Source organism: Nycticebus coucang, chromosome 11 (assembly GCF_027406575.1).
Source record: "Nycticebus coucang isolate mNycCou1 chromosome 11, mNycCou1.pri, whole genome shotgun sequence".
Taxonomy (NCBI): Eukaryota; Metazoa; Chordata; class Mammalia; order Primates; family Lorisidae; genus Nycticebus; species Nycticebus coucang.
In genome coordinates this window covers 66,888,601-66,896,081 of record NC_069790.1, presented here as the reverse complement: position 1 = coordinate 66,896,081, position 7,481 = coordinate 66,888,601, and the positions used below count along the sequence as shown (strand labels likewise).

The 7,481-nt window shown below is 39.2% G+C and overlaps 1 pseudogene; it reads left to right on the top strand.

The window, feature by feature from the left end:
• Positions 1-2,511: 2,511 nt before the first annotated feature.
• LOC128560183 (vacuolar protein sorting-associated protein 26C-like) lies at positions 2,512-3,671 on the top strand (annotated as a pseudogene).
• Positions 3,672-7,481: the final 3,810 nt, after the last annotated feature.

Genomic DNA, 7,481 nt, shown 5'->3' with positions numbered 1-7,481 from the left:
GAGAGGAGGGGAAAATTCACACCTATTTGGGACAATGTGCACCGCCTGGGTGATGGGCACACTTATAACTTTGACTTAAACAGTACAAAAGCAATTCATGAAACCAAAACATTTGTACCCCAATAATATTATAAAATTCAAAAAAATGACAAGAAAAAAATGGATAGAATCGACAAAAGGTTAAAAAGTAGAGTGATATGAAGTTAAAGGATAGAACTTATGTGAGGTTTCTCTTTGCTTGTTTGTTTTTAAGCAGAGTTGTCATATGTTTAAAATTACTGGTTATAGAATATTTTTTGGTAATGACATAATATCAAATCAAAAAAATCTATAAGAGACACAGAAAAGATAAAAAGCAAGAAACACATCAATTGGTTAAAAGACACCAATAAAGAAAAAAATTAGAAAGACGATAAGGAAGAAATAAGAAAGAAAGAGATGATAAAATAAACAAACTGAATAATGACATGACAGTAGTAAGTTTTTACCTATCAGTAATAATAATGAATGTGAATGAACTAAACTCCCTATCTTATGAAAGCTATAACCCAATTAAAGCCCAAGAAGAAGGGGAAAGGAGAGAGGGAGGGGACGGGAGTGGGAAGATGGGTGGAGGGAGAGTAATTGGTGGGACCACATCTACAGTGCATCTTACAAGAGTACAAGTGAAATTTACTAGGTGTAGAATATAAATGTCTTAACACAATAACTAGGAAAATGCCGTGAAGACTATGTTATCCAGTTTGATGAAAACATTTCAAATTGTATACAAAACCAGCACATTGTACCCATGATTGCATTAATGTTCACAGCTATGATTTAATTTAAATTCTTTTTTAAATGATTATTTTAATTGATGCTGAAAAAGCACACAATAAAATTCAACGCTTCTTTATTATAAAAACAAAACAAAACAGTATTGGGTGGCGCCTGTGGCTCAGGGGAGTAGGGTGCTGGCCCCATATGCCAGAGGTGGCAGGTTCAAACCCAGCCCCAGCCAAAAACTGCAAACAAATGAACGAACAAACAACAACAACAACAACAAAACCCTTAGTATTGAAGGGACTTATATCAACATGATAAAAGCCACATATGATAGAGCCACAGCACGTATCATACTCAATGGGGAAAAACTTAAAACCTTTCCTCTAACATCTGGAATAAGACAAGAATGCCCACTTCCACCACTATTGTTCAACATAGTACTAGAAGTTCTAGCTACACCAGTGAGCAAGGGAAGGAAATACAGGGGATCCAAATTGGACAGGAAGAAGTCAAGTAACCCTCATTTGCAGATGATGGTATCTTATACCTAGGGGTAAAAATTCAGTAAACTTTCAGGATACAAAATCAATGTACAAAAATCAGTAGCATTTTTATATGTCAAAAGTAAAATCTGAAAAAGAAACCAAGAAAGCAACTCCATTTACAAAGCTACTAATATAAATCAAATACCTCGAAATAAATTAACCAAGAAAGTGAAAACTGTCAATAATGGAAACTATAAAACATTAATAAAAGAAATTGAAGAGGAAACAAAATTGGAAAGATATTTCATGCTCATGGATCATAAAAATCAATATTATTTAAATGTCCAGACTATCCAAATCAGTCTCCTTATGTAACACAATTACCGTAAAAATACCAGTGACATTCTTCACAGATATAAATAAAATAATCCTAAACTTCATAGGGAACCACAAAATACTGAACATAGCCAAAGTTATCCTGAGCAAGAAGAATAAAACTGGAAGCATCACATTGCTGGAATTCAAATTATAGTACAAGAATATAGTAACCCAATTAGTATGGTACCAGTGTCAAAGTAGAGAAATAAAGCAATGGAACAGAAGAGGGAAAGCAAAAATAAAACCATCTACTTACAACCAACTTATTTCAACAAAGCAGACAATAGTGTATTGGAAAGAAAGCCCTATTCAATAAATGGTGATAGGAATAGCTATATGCAGAAGAATGAAAAACAAGACACCATATCTCACCATACATAATAATTTAAGATGAAAAAAATACTCCCAAGAAATGGGGAGGACGAAGGGGTAAGGGATGAAGTCTTACCTATCATATACAATCTACTTTATTCTGGTGATGAGCACGCTAAAAAACCTGACTTCAGCAATATGCATTTCACCCATGTAACAAGGACCCTTATATTTTCTAGTGCTATATTTGAAATAAAAATTATAAAAATAGGGCAGTGCCTGTGGCCCAGTCAGTAAGGCGCCGGCCCCATATATGGAGGGTGGCGGGTTCAAACCCGGCCCCGGCCAAACTGCAACCAAAAAATAGCCGGGCATTGTGGCGGGCGCCTGTAGTCCCAACTACTTGGGAGGCTGAGGCAAGAGGATCGCTTAGGCCCAGGAGTTGGAGGTTGCTGTGAGCTGTGTGAGGCCATGGCACTCTACCGAGGGCCATAAAGTGAGACTCTGTCTCCACAAAAAAAAAATTATAAAAATAGAAAATAAAAGAATAGGCTGCTGCAAAGAATTTGAGATGGGGACCTCCCTTGACATCAAGATTAAAAGAGCAGGGCGGCGCCTGTGGCTCAGTGAGTAGGGCGCCGGCCCCATATGCCCAGGGTGGCGGGTTCAAACCCAGCCCCGGCCAAACTGCAACAAAAAAATAGCCGGGCGTTGTGGCGGGCGCCTGTAGTCCCAGCTGCTCCGGAGGCTGAGGCAGGAGAATCGCCTAAGCCCAAGAGTTAGAGGTTGCTGTGAGCCGTGTGACGCCACGGCACTCTACCCGAGGGCGGTACAGTGAGACTCTGTCTCTACAAAAAAAAAAAAAAAAGAATAAAAAAAAAGATTAAAAGAGCAAATAAAGTTTATCACGCTGGGGATACTGTCTGGTGTGGTGGTCATATCCAGTAAGGATTCCATTCAGCACCAGGGGGTGTCTTTGACAATGGAAGGAACTGTAAACCTCCAGCTCAGTGCCAAAAGTGTGGGTGTGATTGAAGTTTTTTATAATTCTGTTAAACCCATCCAGATTATCAACAGCACCATAGAAATGGTAAAGCCAGGGAAGTTTCCCAGTGGCAACACAGTAGTTCCTTTTGAATTTCCTCTGCACATGAAGGGTAACAAAGCTCTGTATGAGACTTACCTTGTTTGTCAATATTCTGTATAGGCTGCGCTGTGACATGAAGCGGTCTCTGTTGGCCAAGGACCTGACAAAGACTTGCGAAATCATCATTCACAAGAGGAAGTTGACTCCAAGTCCTGTGGACTTCACGATCACACCCGATACCTTATAGAACGTCAAAGAGAGGGCCTCACTCCCCAAATTTCTCATTAGAGGACATCTCAATTCAACGAACCATGTCATCATGCAGCCTCTCACAGGAGAGCAGGTGGTGGAGAGCTCAGGGGCTGCCGTCAGCAGCATAGAGCTGCAGCTGGTGCACGTGGAGACCTGTGGGTGTGCAGAAGGCTATGCCGGTGGTGCCACAGAGATCCAGGATAGCCAGATCGCTGATGGGAATGTTTGTAGGAGCCTCTCTGTACCCATATACATGGTCTTCCCCAGGCTATTCACCTGCCCTACACTGGACACCACCAACTTCAAAGTGGAATTTGAGGTGAACATTGCTGTGCCTCTACAGGCGGATCACCTCATCACCGAGAACTTCCTTGAAGCTCTGCAAGATGTAGCCCAGGAAGGTCGCAGGGAGCACATGCCCCCCCGTGGAAGTCCAGCAGGTTATCCAACTTCCGTGGGGAGCTAAAGCCAGCAGCATATGCCCATTTTCACCATTACTCTGCACCAGAAGTGACAGGGACTTTCTTCATTTCCTCAAAACTTCTGCTTCCACCAAGAGCCCCTCTAATCAGACATTTTCTGTGAAATTGAACATGATTTCTTAATGCCATTTGCAGGACTGCTATTTCCAGTGGATCCTGACTTACCTTTTCTTTTTTTTTTTTTTTTTTATTTATTTTTTTTTAAATTGTTTTCGATTTCTTTTTTTTTTTTTGTAGAGACAGAGTCTCACTTTATGGCCCTTGGTAGAGTGCTGTGGCCTCACACAGCTCACAGCAACCTCCAACTCCTGGGCCCAAGTGATTCTCTTGCCTCAGCCTCCCGAGTAGCTGGGACTACAGGCGCCCGCCACAACGCCCGGCTATTTTTTTGTTGCAGTTTGGCCGGGTCTGGGTTTGAACCCGCCACTCTCGGTATATGGGGCCGGTGCCTTACCGACTGAGCCACAGGCACCGCCCTGACTTACCTTTTCTTTTAAAGCACAAACAGTTGTAACAACAGTTTGGGCCTTCTTGGGAAAGGAGATCACAGGGACAACAGGACACCTCTAAATCGGTAATGGCTGTAGCCTGAAACACCATCTGCACATGTATTCGCTGCTTAGGAAGTTAACAGACACCCTCCAAGGGAGGGTGCAGAGTTACTTTGGTTTTCCAATTTTTCCCCCCACCCTAATCTGTAGTTCTTATATTTTTCACTGTAACTTCAAAATTTTTAGGGAGCTAGAAAAAAAGTGTTGCTTGCTCTCATAGGACTGAAGGGATCTGGCTGGTTCTGGAATGTTCCTGAATTCTCCAGAAGTGGCATAAAATCTCATGCTGCCATAGTTTTTGATTATATTTAAACGGAGCTTACCTAAGGGGCACAAATGTATGTCTGTTGCTGTTGTTACTGGTTGTGTCCTGAACCACTGGAGACCTGCCTCAGGGTTTGTGGTGAAGGCCTCTCTCCCAAGGATAGTGCCAGGAAAACATCCTCCACTAGATAAACCTGGCCTGCTTCTTACCCACCTGAAGGACCTGTGTTGTGGGCCAGGGTGCTTCTTTGGCCTATAGCCAGTTTTTCCTCAGTCTCCCTTTGTGGTTTGAAGAATGTGGTGAGTCTGTTGTAGTATATTTCTTCCTTCAAATCCTGCTCATAATTCATGATGCTCATGATGCTTTGCACACTAACTGGCCTTCACGGTAGTCCTGGGCGAGGCAGGCTTCTGCTGAAGGCCTCCTGGGCTGTACTTCCGCTTTGTCCTGTAACAGAGGGGATTTGTACTGCTCAGGCAGTCAGGCCTTATTTACGCACTGCTTCATCCAGGGCTTCACACGGGAAATTACAAAAATTACTGAGTTATTTGAAAGTTGATTTCCAGAAAATACATTTCCAGTTTATAAATCTCTTTTATTCAATGACATTAATAATTGTGTCCTTAATGATGTGTTAAAACTGAGTAGCGGAAAATAAAGAAGCCATATTTTTTTTGGAAATTAAAGAAGAAATCATTTTTAACAAAATAAAAAGGTATATTGCTATAAAGAAAAGAAAAGAAAATTCGCCAGGCGTGTGGCTCATGCCTATAACCCTAGTGCTCTGGGAGGCTGAACAGGTGGATTGCTTGATCTCAGGAACTGGAGACCAGCCTGAGCAAGACTTTCTACTAAAAATAGAAAACCTCACTGGACATCATGGCAGGTGCCTCTGTAGTCCCAGCTACTTAGGAGGGTGAGGCAGAAGAATCACTTGAGCCCAAGAGGTTGAGGTTGCTGTAAATTATGATGACACCATGGCACTCTAACTAGGGTGACAGAGTGAGACTCTGTATCAAAAATAAATAAACAAAAATTTAAGAAATAAAATAATAACAAAATAAAATACTGGGAAAGAGAGTTATATGTTTATTATACAGGCAATCTTTCTATCTTTATTCTAGCATCTCAGGCCTCGACTCTCAGCCCTCAACTGTCAGCCCTTTCCTCAACTTGCTTGATGCTCTGACTTAAATTCCCCAAAATGACAATTTCTCACCTACTGCGGAAGGACTTTGGTCTGGCTGATCCTAGTAGGAGGTGAGATTTAAGTGTGCAACATCTTTTAATGCAAATTTCCAAACTATCCCATTCTTCTGACCCTTATAGCAATCCTTCATTTTTAAAAAAGCCCCATTTTTTCTAATTCCTGAAGGTTTCAAAGTTTTAAAGCAAAATCCGAGGGCTTTTGTTAACCTGTTCCCTATCAGTTGAAGAAGAATCAGCAATTTCACTGAAACATTATATCATTAAAGTTGACCAGAGAAATTTAGTTAATAATGAAAAAGAGAATATATCTGAGCCTAGTCTAGAACCTAAGAAAACTTCCCCCAAATAATTTCAAGACCACTAGCTTCTTAGTAATATTTTGATGACATTTTTTTAGCATTTAAAGAGCATCTAGAAAGGTTAAAGAAATAGTAGATTCAGATTATCCTCTGTCAGCAAAATGACTTTTATCTAGAGTACCACTTTTATGATAAACATAAAAACTGTCCCATCAATATTACTAATTAAGCTTTCACTTACCATGGCAAAACAGCATGTGAAACACGCAAATACAAAGCAAATTAAGTGTACATTCTTTTTTTCTTCTAGAAACTAAAGTCAGAATATCATTTTATATATACTATATATATATGCATGCTATATATATATTCTGTAGCACCAGGAATATAAAAAATTACACATTAAATATTATTAAAATTATTGTATAATTATTATAGTATGTACTGATTATTTGGAGGAGAGTCAGCATCTAAGTCATAATAGTACTTGTTTATGTCAGCATAATAAAGCATGTTGCAGCTTTGAAATCTGACAGACCTCAATAAAAACTGAAATTATGCCACTCAGTCTTTTTACCATCTGTGAAAGGAAACTGATAAGAAAAGACATGCATAATTATTTTACTCTTTTAGCAAGTGTCTCTTATGTAACTATTGTGTGTCAGGCTCTATGTTATATGTTATGGATAAAATGGAGAACAGAAAAGAAAGCACGTCTATCTCCCGAGAGCTCTAGTAGAATTCATTTTATTGATTGTTTATTTCCCACTTATATTTTTGGTTTTATTCTGGGAATATGGTGGTGAATAAAATAAACAGGTCCTTATTTTCATGGAGAGATATTTAAACACAGAATTATCAAACTATAATGGTGAATTGAAATATAAAGTCAAAATACAAGGAGAGAACTTGATTACTTACGAAATAATTTCTTGGAAATGACATTTATGGAATTATCTATAGGGTAAGTTAAGAAGGCATCAGGAAGGAGAAGAAGATGGTGGAGAAATTCTGAAAAAGAAATAGGATGGACAGTGCAAGTGAAAGCACTCTTGAGGAAAGTACATGGTGTTTCCCAGAAAAAGCCCTGGAGTCACTCACTGGAGTGGAGGAGAATGACTTAAAAAGCGGGTGATGTAGAATGCGAGAGAAGACAAAAAATTGACCTAGGATACAAATTTTAGAAGATTTTCTCATGTCAGAGGAGAACATTGTAAACATAATTAACATTAACTTTCTTTTTCCACTGCTGAGAAAGTTATTTTAAGTACTTGGCTTTATTCTGTATAATATACATTAAATTTCCACTGAAAAAGACATTTTTCATGTTGCTTATAATTATATTAAGTCCTTAACGACATAAAAATTTTAATCTACTTAGAAATCACATAAAGAA